We start from the raw sequence: 11,645 nt of genomic DNA, 5'->3' as shown, positions 1-11,645 counted from the left end.
TGTTATAGGTACATTTGATTTTTCGATTTTAGATACAATTTTTTATACAATAAACATGAGACAAACCAGACCTATACATTGCTTCTATCCAATAAATTAAGTCAATCTTAAAGTGCTAGTGCAAAGTGGTAAAAGGAAAGCAATTAATTTAATACGTCAAATTCCGTATTACATTGTACACAAACAAAGCATTTTAACACCCGAGGGTATCTTTGCCCTTCTCTAGAGTATAAAAAGCAGAATCATAGAAAGTTAAACGATAAACTACCACTAATGAAATATTAATCAAAATTAACTAAATTATTTTATAATTTATCAAATATAAGAGCAGAAGAAAACTGCAATGAGCTGCTAATTTGTAATTTCAAAAGTGCTATAGCAATATTAAAGTGCTAGTGCTCGAACCCGCACAATTGACAAATTACATAGAGGGCTAAGAAAAGGACATTCGAATTTCTACTCTAGTTCCTATAGCCCTATTAATTCAAGTACAGAAACATCCTATATAGAAAAAAAATCTTATTCTAAAGTGACAGTGCAAAAATATACATCAGTGTTGCTGAATGGTTCATCAAATATTAGTATGGAAAACCCATCAAAAAAAAAAAAAAAAGCAGCAAAGTTTTTATTACAATTATTAAAGTGCTGCTGCAATAAAGTGCAAAATATCCGAATAAGTGCAAAAAAAGTGCGATAGCAGCTAGTGAAATATCAATTTCCTTTTATAAATTTCAACTTCTCAAAATATTTCCAATACTTTTCAAATCTTTTGATCGCACCCACCCTGCCAGCATAAGCTCTCTCAAATGAACATGTTCTTTTCATTTTATTGACCCATTTTAATTGACATGGGATTACCTCAGATTTCCAATTTTGTAAAATCATGGACCGTGCTACAGTAGTAGAAATAAAAATAAATGCTTCTTCTGAGTTATTAAACCTATACCTATCTTTACAAATGCCAAAAAGGGCCACTTCTGCTTCAGGTAGCAGTGTTTTACCTGTTGCCAATTCCATGTCAGTAAAAATCTCCTTCCAAAAAGATTCTAGCTTTGGACAAGAGAAAAACACATGATGCCAGCCGCCCTGACCATTTGTTTTGCATCTAAAGCATTTATTCTCGTAGCCAGGGAATATTCTCTGCAAGGCCTCCGGGGTATAATATATCATCCAGCGGGAGAGAAAGGACATTCGTTTAAAATTGGCTGCCGGGAGAGTTTTATATCCATATTACTTCCCAGTCTTTTTCTGACAAAACGCATTGTGTCGTGAGGCTTATTTTATCTAGATGTTTAAGAATTGCCTGAGGAGGTCCTGGAGGAAGTAGCCTTTTGTACCAGTATCCTATACCCTTATGTTTTTCCCGGTATAAGGCTGCTAACAAGGCATTTTGTGGAGTATGAGAGCCCCCTATCTCTTTTCTTATCAGATAAACCAGTTGTAAATAATCAAAAAACATAAGCCGCCTAGGATATGCTCTATCTACAACTGTTTGCCAGCTAATTACCTTGTGTTGGGAGAGTAAATGTCTAATTTCACAAAAACCAGCTAATTCCCATTGTAGCAGATGGTTCTGAGAAATCTTGAGTCCCATTTTACCACATTCCAGTAATTTAAAAAAACTGGTACCATCTGAGCCGCATTTTTTAAACAAAAGTCGTAATCTTGAGGAGTACACTAGTAGTGTCTTATATCTTGTTTTCTTGGGCAGCTTTGCAGTTTTTAAAAAGAAAGAAATTTGAGAGCCTGCTTCCTCAAGCATTTTATCAAGAAAGAAATTGTCTCTAGACTGTCTGGTCCTTAATAGTCCTGCCACTATATCGAAAAGGGCTGCTTCGTAATATGTTTTAAAATGGGGGAGAGCCAGTCCGCCCTGCTTTACAGTAAGTTGTACCACAGAGAGCTTAACTCTTGAGGCTTTTTTATTCCAGATAAATCTACTCATCATAGAATCGAGTTCCTTGAAATAGGCCATGTTGACTTTTATTGGAATATTACTAAAAAGGAATAAAACCAAGGGGAGTATGTTCATCTTAATCAAAGCAACTCTACCGATCAAAGTCAGGGGCAAGGAATCCCACTGCTCCAGCATGTTCTTAATTTTGTGCTTCATCTTAATATAATTCAGCCCAAAAAGATCTTGGTAGTCTCTAGTCACATAAATTCCTAGATATCTTATTGGATCCCGTTTTTCTGCTTGAGACTGGAGGTTTGGTGGAAGAAAATCTAGATTGGAATTTAAAATAAGGACTTCCGTTTTCTTCTCATTGATCTTATACCCCCCAATCTTTTCGTAGTCCTTAAACTCTTTCATAAGATGTAGAATATTTTCTTTTTCTGGAGCTAAATACAAAACAATATCATCGGCAAATAATTTTAATTTTGACATTCCGACAATAGGGGGTATTATTGCTTCATTGTTCCTTATTTTTTATCACCAGCGGTTCAATGAAAAAGGTGAAAAGCAGGGGAGATAGAGGGCAACCTTGCCTAGTCCCGCGATTTATTTTAATCTTCCCTGCTTGCCTGGTGTTGACTATAACCTGAGCTGTTGCCCCTTCATAAATGTTCTGTAGCATACTAATAATCGGGGCCGGAAATCCAAAGCAACCCAAGGAAAAAAATAACGCTGACCAGTTAACTAAATCAAATGCTTTTTCTGCATCGATCATCAAGATACATGCAGGAGTTGAATTAATATTAAAAAAATCTAAAGCCTGTATCAAATATTCTGTGTTCGCTGCCATTGATCTACCGGCTATAAACCCTGTCTGATCTTGATGTATTACCTCCTGTGCTGCAGACACAAATCTTTGGGCCCAGATTTTCATAAATACCTTGTAGTCCGAATTCAGTAGGCTGATTGGTCTGTAAGAATTTGCCTCCTCTGGATTCTTATCTTTTTTAACAAAGCTGATAATTGTAGATTCTTTAAACTCAGAGGGAACCTTGCCACCTCTTCTGATATAGTTAAATACATTTTTCAAGGGACCCTCCAGTTCCTTTAAAAATACCTTATAAAATTCAATCGGGAACCCATCCACGCCTGAAACTTTTGCTCCTGCTGTTGTTTTTATACTAGTTTGAATTTCCAGTATGCTTATTTCACTACTTAATTGATTCCTCCTAAAATCGGAGATTTTGGGAATATCTAAGCTTTCGAAATAATCCTTGATTAATGTTCCCTCCACCTGAATATCTGTGGAGTATATTCTCTCGTAATGCTCAAGGAATACTTTCGCAATTCCCTCGCTACAAGTCTCTATTCCTCCCTGAGGATCTTGAATTTTTAGAATAATGGAAGATTCTTGTTTTTTTCTAATTGAATTAGCCAAAAGCTTTCCCATCAATTGACTATCCTCATAAAGCTTTTGCTGAAAGGCCTTCGAGCTATTTATCTCTTCCAGGGTGAAGAAATCCCTAAGCAATGACTTCGCTTCTTCCCATTTATTGGGCATTTGATTAAGTTTTAGCGCATGTTCTTTCTCAGCGGCACTTTGAAGGACTGCAATTTGTTCCTTACGAACATTTGCCTTATTGCAGGAAAATGCTATCATTTGCCCCCGGGCTGCAGCTTTAAATGCTCCCCATATAGAGAAAGGCTCAGCTGAATCTTTATTAACTAAGAAAAATTCCTTGATCCATTCTTTGAAGCCCTCTACCCACTCCGTGTTCTGTAAAAGGGTACGATCCATCTGCCACCTGGGGCGTTCTCTTTTTGTACCTTCTAGCATCAGTTCCATTTCAATCCTCCCATGATCTGAGAAAGGGTTGCAACCTATTAATGCATTACCAATTTGAAGTGACCTGGAAGTTAAAAAAAAATCTATTCTAGAGGCAGTGTGGAATCTATTAGAGTAGCACGTGTAGGACTCAGTATTGGGATTTAGGGAGCGCCATGAGTCCCGCAGTTGATATTCTATCATAAAAGCTTCCAGCACCCCTTTTGTTTTTGGCTTAAGTTGCTTCTTGCTCTTGTTAGAAGTATCCCTTTTTAAATCTTGTATATAATTAAAATCGCCTCCTATCACAATTTGTCCTGGAGTGCCCCTTAAGATTTCACTGATTTCCGTCAGGGCAGAAATGTCGTCGAATATTGGGCCATAGTAATTAACAAAGTTTAATACTTTCCCCAACAGTTTTACTGCTACCCAGAGCCATCTGCCTATAGAGTCTCTTTGCACCTGTATGACCTCCCAAGGAAGACTCTTTGCGAGATAAATAGCAACTCCCCTCTGGGCAACCCCAGCTGAGGAAAAAAACCCATACAAGAAGTATCTTGGCAAAAACAACTTTGGCGAGTTGGTCTTTAGGTGTGTTTCCTGTAAGAAGACAACCTGGGGATTCAGGGCCATTGCCCATTTCAAAAGCGAGCCGTACTTCTGTTTATTCAGTAGCCCGTTTGCATTGATGGACAGGATTTTACATGAATCAAATCTCTTCTCTTTTTTTATAGAAATTTATATCTAGTCTGCACCAACCAGAATTAATAGTCAAAATAGCAACCCTACTGTACATGTCTTTTTTTTCTGCTTTCTACCCCCCCCACCCAAACTTCCCCCAGGGATGCGGGAGCCCCCTTCCTGTCCACGCAGCCCCCATCCCACCCTCCACTTCTTCTTCGGGTGTCCTCTTCTTACACCCTGGTGTGACTCAGTAACCCAGAGCACCCACCTCTGATATTCTATTTTTTTTTAAACTTTATTTAGTGAGGAGAAAGAATAAGATAAATGAATCCTAACTTTTATAACAACTTCAAGTTCTGAATCGAGATTCCTTCCATTTTAACTCCCCCTGCCTTCAGAGCTAAGCCCTTGCAGATATCTCATTGAGAAGAGTTTGAGCCTCATCTAAATCGGTAAAGAGAAAAAATTTATAATTCCCGGATCTGAAGGAACAGTAGGATTCAACGCTAGTCTATCCGGTTCTGAAAAGAGATCTGAAGAGAGATACCAGCTGGATATTCGCGAAATGCTTAATTTAATTCTCGACGAGATCTGCGAAATTAAAAACAATCAGCAAGTGGAGCTAGCTGCTCTCCATGCTAGAATGGACAAGCTTGAGGAGTTAACCGTATCTCTCCCTAATAGAGTAGTGGAGGCGGAGTCCAGGATATCGGCTCTGGAAGATCAAATGGGACTGGTATCAGGAGCAACTAGAGAGGCCACTAAGAAGCGGATTGCCATGGAAACAAAACTCGAGGAGTTGGAAAACCACTCTCGCAGGTCGAATCTAAGAATTGTGGGGGTCCCGGAAGGGACAGAAGGCTCTGACACAGTACAATGGGCTAACTCCTTTATCCAAAAGGTAGTTCTCCCAGAGTTCGAAGGAGACTTAACGATCACAAGGGCTCATAGAGTACCAGCGCAGCGCTTTGCGAATTCTACATTTCCAAGAACTATTTTACTGAACTTTGCTGACTTCAGGATAAAAGAACGAATCCTCTCTAGGGCATATCAACAGCGCCAATTTAATGTTTCTGAAACGGCAAAATGTAGAATATTTATGGACATGACAGCGGCAGCAGCCAGAAGAAGAAAGGAATTTGTAAAACTCCTGCAGCTATTCAAAGCTAACGGCGCACAGGCTTCGATTGCGCAACAATCTAATACCATTAATGTTGATAAGATTTCTACAGGTGTGGCAGCTGTCAATTTAAAAGACTCAAATTCTAAATCTGCTAATTTAAAAAACAAATCTTTTAAATCTGCTTCTAATCCACAGAATCCAGTTAAACAATATTCTAATTCTTTAATATTGTTCTGTAATCGTTGTGGTTCCAAATCACATTCATTTAAATTCAGAAATTGTCCTGCTAGAGGTAAAGAGTGTTTTAAATGTAAAAAAATAGGTCATTTTGGAACTTATTGCCATTCTAGGAGAGTTGCCATTTTATCTGATATGGATATTGAAGAAGATGTGTCTTCTCCTGAACCATCTTCTGAGAATAACATTCTTGCCATTACAGAAACTCATAAGTTAGGTCAAGATTCTCATAATGATGATGACATTGACTCGGAACCTTATATTCCTCCCATGTGTGTTATTTCGGTTAAGGGTAAAGACATAGAGGCAGATTCGGGCTCTCCCTACACAATTATCTCTGATTCTTTCTTTTACAAGTCATGGGAAAATAAGACTTTAGAACCCAAAGATATTTGTGTGTATGGTTTTGGGGGCAAAGAAATTGAGATGTTAGGTTATTTCATTTCTGATATTACTTTTAAACAAAAAACCATACGTGGTAAAGTTTATGTTGCTGTTGATGGTTAGCAGGTATTAGGATGGAAACATCAGGGAAAGTTTAATATTACCTTGCGTCCCAATGCAAAAATACAAGTTTGTTTTGTTGAGGATTTGCAAACTATTAATAATTATTAAAAAAATGATGAGAACAATGCGCAAAAAGTTCTTGATAGACACAAGAATGTTTTTAAAAAGAAGTTGGGAAAAGTTAAAGGATTTTCTCACAAAATTATTTTTTTAAAAATGCAATACCTTCAAGGCACAAGTTGAGAGATGTTCCCTTATCTGTTAGGAATGAATCGTCCGATATGATTAAAAAATTATGTGCTGATGGTGTTATTGAACCAGTAAATGCTTCAGAATGGGTATCTCCCATAGTTTTAGTTAAAAAACGGAATGGTGCACCGATTTGAGGTCAGTAAACAAACAAATTGTCATGGAATGCCATCCTTTGCCTAAAGTGCAAGATTTATTAGCTAAACTTGATAATGCAAACATTTTCAGTACCATAGATCTCAAATCTGCATACCATCAGGTGGAGTTAACTGAGGACTCTAGAGATATCACCACCTTTATCACACCTGATGGTACTTTTAGGTATATTAGAATGCCATTTGGACTTTCATCTGCCGCCTCGGTGTTCCAAAAATTAATGAATTGTTTGTTTGGAGACACTGATGGTGTAGTTGCCTTTCAGGATGATATTTTAGTTTTTTCGGATTCTATTGAAAAGCATCAAGAGACACTTGATAAAGTTTTATCAGTGTTAGAGGATAAAGGTATGACTATTCGTCTTGACCAATGCAAGTTCTTTTCTCCTGAAGTAGAATATTTAGGTCACGTGATTAATGGCAACTGTATTTTTCCCCAAAAAGATCTCCTGTTGTCAATTAAAAACATGAGTAACCCTCAAGACAAGGACCAACTTAAATCCTTCTTGGGATTATGCGAGTACTATTCTAGGTTTTCTGACATAGTTTTACCTCTAAGATTATTACTTAAAAAAGGATGCAAATTTCTATGGATGAATGAGCATTCCCAAGCCGTTACTGCTATCAAATCTGCCATTATTGGTTGTAACCCTTTATCCCATTTTTTCCAACTGCTCAAAACATTATTACTGTTGATCCAAGTTTAAATGGGCTTGGTGCGGTGTTAAGTCAAATTAAAGCAAATAATGAAGTTACATTCGCTTTCGCATCTAGACCACTGACACTTGCTGAGTCCAGATATTTTACTATTGAAAGAGAAGCCTTAGGGTGTTCTTGGGCAGTTGAACATTTCAAAACTTATTTGTGGGGCAAATCATTTAAAATCATAACTGATCATAAACCCATAATTTCTCTGTTGTCTAACAATGGTGTTGGTAGAGCATCATCCAGGTTGGTTTGCATTCTTGCTAAACTTTGAGTACAATGTCAAGATTGTCTACATTCCAGGTTCTCAAAACATGAGAGCTGATTGTTTATCCAGCTAGTTGCCAGATCCTCAAGTTCAAAATCAACCTGAATGTTTTGAGAAATGTGTAGTTGCATCTGTTGAAGACATGGTCCTTTCTATGTCTCAGCTCATTTCAAAGGAGGAATGGCTAAAAGCAATGCAGAGGAGGATCTTAAATTGATTCATAAATACATTGTTGAAGGTTGGCCTCTTGAGAGATATCTTTCAAAAGAACTTTCTGTTTTTTGGAAGGTCAGAGATGATCTTTTGATTAATGGAAATTTGATTTTAAAAGGTGATTGTTTTGTTCCTCAAACAAAATCTTAGAGAAAGAAATATCTCTATTGCTCATTTGGGTCATTTAGGTCAATCAAGCACTATTAAAAAAGTTAGAGATATATTTTGGTGGCCTTATATGGACAGTTGTGTCATTAATGTTGTTAAAAAATTTACCCTCTGTACTGATTCTGACAAAGTTTTGAAACCATTACATTTTGAAGTAAGAAAAATTGAACTTCCAGATTTTCCTTGGAATTAGATTGCTATTGATATCCTTTGTCCTTATGAAAAAATGTCTTCACAAAAATGGTATATTATAGTAGCAATTGATTATTTTCCTAAATGGGTGGAATATAAATGGGTAACTCAAGCAGATTCTTTATCGGTGATTACATTTCAGAACAGAAGGTTTACCTTCAACTCTTATTTCTGATAATGGTCCACAATTTACCTCACATATGTTTAGTTCTTTTCTTAAAAATGTTAATATTAAGAATGTTAAAACTGCTTTGTATTCTCCTAACATGAATGGCTTTGTGGAAAGGTTTAATAAAACCTTAGTTGAAGAAATGCAATTGGCCATCAAAGCTCATATTGATGTTAAAGCTCATGTAGCAGATTTGCTTTGGTCATATTTGTGTACCCCACATTGTTCTATTAAATTCTCACCTTTCTTGTTATTAAAGGCAGGAAACCACAGCAAGAACTTTCTCTGTCATGGGCTAAAACTTCGGAGTCAAATTTACCAATGAATAGAATTTATAAAATAGTTAAACAAAATTGTAATACTCCAAATAAAGTTGTGCCTTCTATGCATTTAGTAAAACCTTCTTTACAAGTAGGTGATAAAGTTAAAATCAAATTACCTATTTTTGTTAGAAAAGGTCAATCTACATTTTCTAATGTTTTTATTGTCTTTAAAGTTGGTAAGACTTCTGTTCTTTTGGATAATGGTTCTTGGTGGAATATCTCAAAACTTGCTGAAATTAATGCATTTATTCCCAAAACTTATGGTGAGGTTCCGTAATTCTGAACCCGTTCCATAAAGGTCGTCGTATCGTGACGATTTTGGTAATAGCGGACCGCAAATGATGAGTGCGGTATGCACGAGTGTTTTCGTCATGTTTGAGTGATGGATTCACTATGAAATTAGGGATTTCGTTCTGTACCTTCGGGTTCCATTTTGTGTATGGCAGTCATTTTGTGGTTGCCCTCACATAGGCCGATGACTACGGCAGAGCGAGTGTTTGGGACACGTACACCTTTAGCTGACTTCTGTGTGACCTGAGTGAGCTGACTCCATTGCCCGAAGCTAAACTTGTTGAGCCAGTTCCTTGTCCGACAGCTTGTCGCCATCCCTAATTCCTCCTACAACAATAAGACCCCAGGTCTTCTTAAGCGCCCTTGGAGAAAACTTGATTTGGAACATTTCCATCAGTTGTTGATGGAACATCATCCTCAACCCCCCTCGGAGGTCTCTCTTGGATACGACAACTTTTGCAAGTGGCTTAATCACTCCCTAGATGTGTTAATACCAGCTAAGTGGAGCAAGACTAGATCTAGCCCTTCCAGCCCATGGTATGATGAATCCCTTAGACTGCTCAAATCTACCTGTAAAAAAGCTGAACGTGCATGGCGTAAAACTTACAACGCGGACCTTAAGTCCGCCTATAGGGCCTGCACGAGAGTCTATCATCGGGCCATCTGCTCTGCCAGAGCAGCCTTTTACTCGCGGGAGATAAAAAATAGTTCCAATCCCACGAAAGTAATTTTTAAGGTCTGCAAAGACCTTACAAGTAAACAAAATCAATCTGCCACTCTGGCAGCCTCACTAGAGCACTGTGAGGATCTGGCGTCATTCTTCATTGAAAAGGTCGAGGCCATTTATAGGTCATTCTCCCAGTCTACCATCCAGGAGAATAACATAACACCTAAGGCTTCCTTACCACTGCTGACTATTCCCAGCCCTACGCTAGAGGAATTTAAAGCCTTGACATTAAAGGTCAAATCCGGCTCACCTGATGACCCCATGAGACCCATTCAATTCCAGGAAATTGCTGAGTGCTGCTACCCGGCCATGCACAGTCTCATTGAGCTGTCTTTTAACACCGGCTGTGTGCCTAGTGCTTGGAAGCAGGCTACCATCATTCCTATTTTAAAAAAACCGGCCCTCGATCCCACTAAATCGGAACATTATCGGCCGATTTCCCTGCTTCCTTGGCTAGCGAAATTAGCAGAATCTCATGCTAACCGCATCCTGTCACTCCATCTGCAGGAAGCGAATATACTGGATAAATCGCAGAATGGGTTCCGCGCGGGTCACAGTACCGAAACGGCTCTTCTAGCAGTGGTTGAGAACATCAGGAAAATGTTGGACCTAGGTCAAACGGCGGCACTGATCCTATTGGATCTTAGTGCCGCGTTTGACACGGTGTCCCATCAGATCCTCCTCCATCGCCTTGAGGAGGCCGGAGTTGGAGAGAGAGCACTCGAGTGGTTTCGATCTTTTCTTACTGATCGCACTTTTAAAGTATCCACTCCCCCTTTTGTTTCTGCTCCTCGTCCGATCCTGCAGGGTGTCCCACAGGGGTCGGCCCTAAGCCCTACCTTATTTAATTTGTATGTCCAACCGTTGGCTCAGGTCGCCCATAGCTTTGGTCTCTCCATGGTGTCATACGCCGATGACACGCAGCTGGCGGTGGCACTTAACGGAGAGACCAACATGGATGCTGCCTCTTTTCAGACCGCGCTAAAAGCTGTGGCGGGCTGGATGGCGAACAACCGCCTCCAACTGAATGCCTCTAAAACCGAGGTTATTATTTTTGGTAGGGAAAGTGAGCTTTGGGGCGATCAGTGGTGGCCATCTGAATTAGGCCCTGCTCCCACCCCAGTGGCTGAAGTTAGGAACCTTGGGGTGTGGTTGGACGATAAACTTTCATTCACCGCCCACACCAAACGGGTTGCTGGAACCTGTTTTGGTGCCCTGAGGTGTCTGCGACCCATTTTTAAGTTTTTTGATGCTGACACGAGACAGATCATTGTCCAGGCCACAGTCTTGGCTAGACTAGATTACGCCAGCTCTTTATTCCTAGGCGTCAATCAAGCAGAACTAGTGCGCCTCCAGCGGGTGCAAAATGCGGCCGCCAGGATGTTGGTTGGTCTTCCGAAGTTTGTTTCTGTGCGTCGCACTATTCAGGATCTTCACTGGCTGCCTGTGGGGCAAAGAATTAAATTTAAAACTCTTTGCCTAACTTTTAAAATCTTGAAGTTGGCTTCCCCCCCTATTCTGTCCCAATTAATCTGTCATTATGAGCCATCCAGAACCCTCCGATCCTCAGGGACCAACCTTGCTGTAGTGCCACGTTTTAAAAAAGCAAGGATGGGCGGACGCTCTTTTGCTGTGATGGCAGCAGCTCTCTGGAATTCCCTGCCTGCCTCTCTTCGCTCCATTCCTGATCTGCTCCCGTTCAGAAAAGCCTTGAAGACCTTTTTATTTTCTACTGCTTAGTCTTTTTTAGCCACTAGCTCCCGTGTTGTGTTTTTTACCTTCTCCCAAGCGCCGGGACGCCTCTTGGCTGCGGCATCCGTGCGCTTTACAAAATAAAATAACATAACATAACATAACATGGTCAAGATAGAGATCAAAGAGCAGGACATTGCTGAGTTTATGGTACACGCAC

Source organism: Lissotriton vulgaris, chromosome 3_1 (genome assembly GCF_964263255.1).
Source record: "Lissotriton vulgaris chromosome 3_1, aLisVul1.2, whole genome shotgun sequence".
Lineage (NCBI taxonomy): Eukaryota > Metazoa > Chordata > Amphibia > Caudata > Salamandridae > Lissotriton > Lissotriton vulgaris.
Note: the sequence above shows the minus strand (reverse complement) of the source record.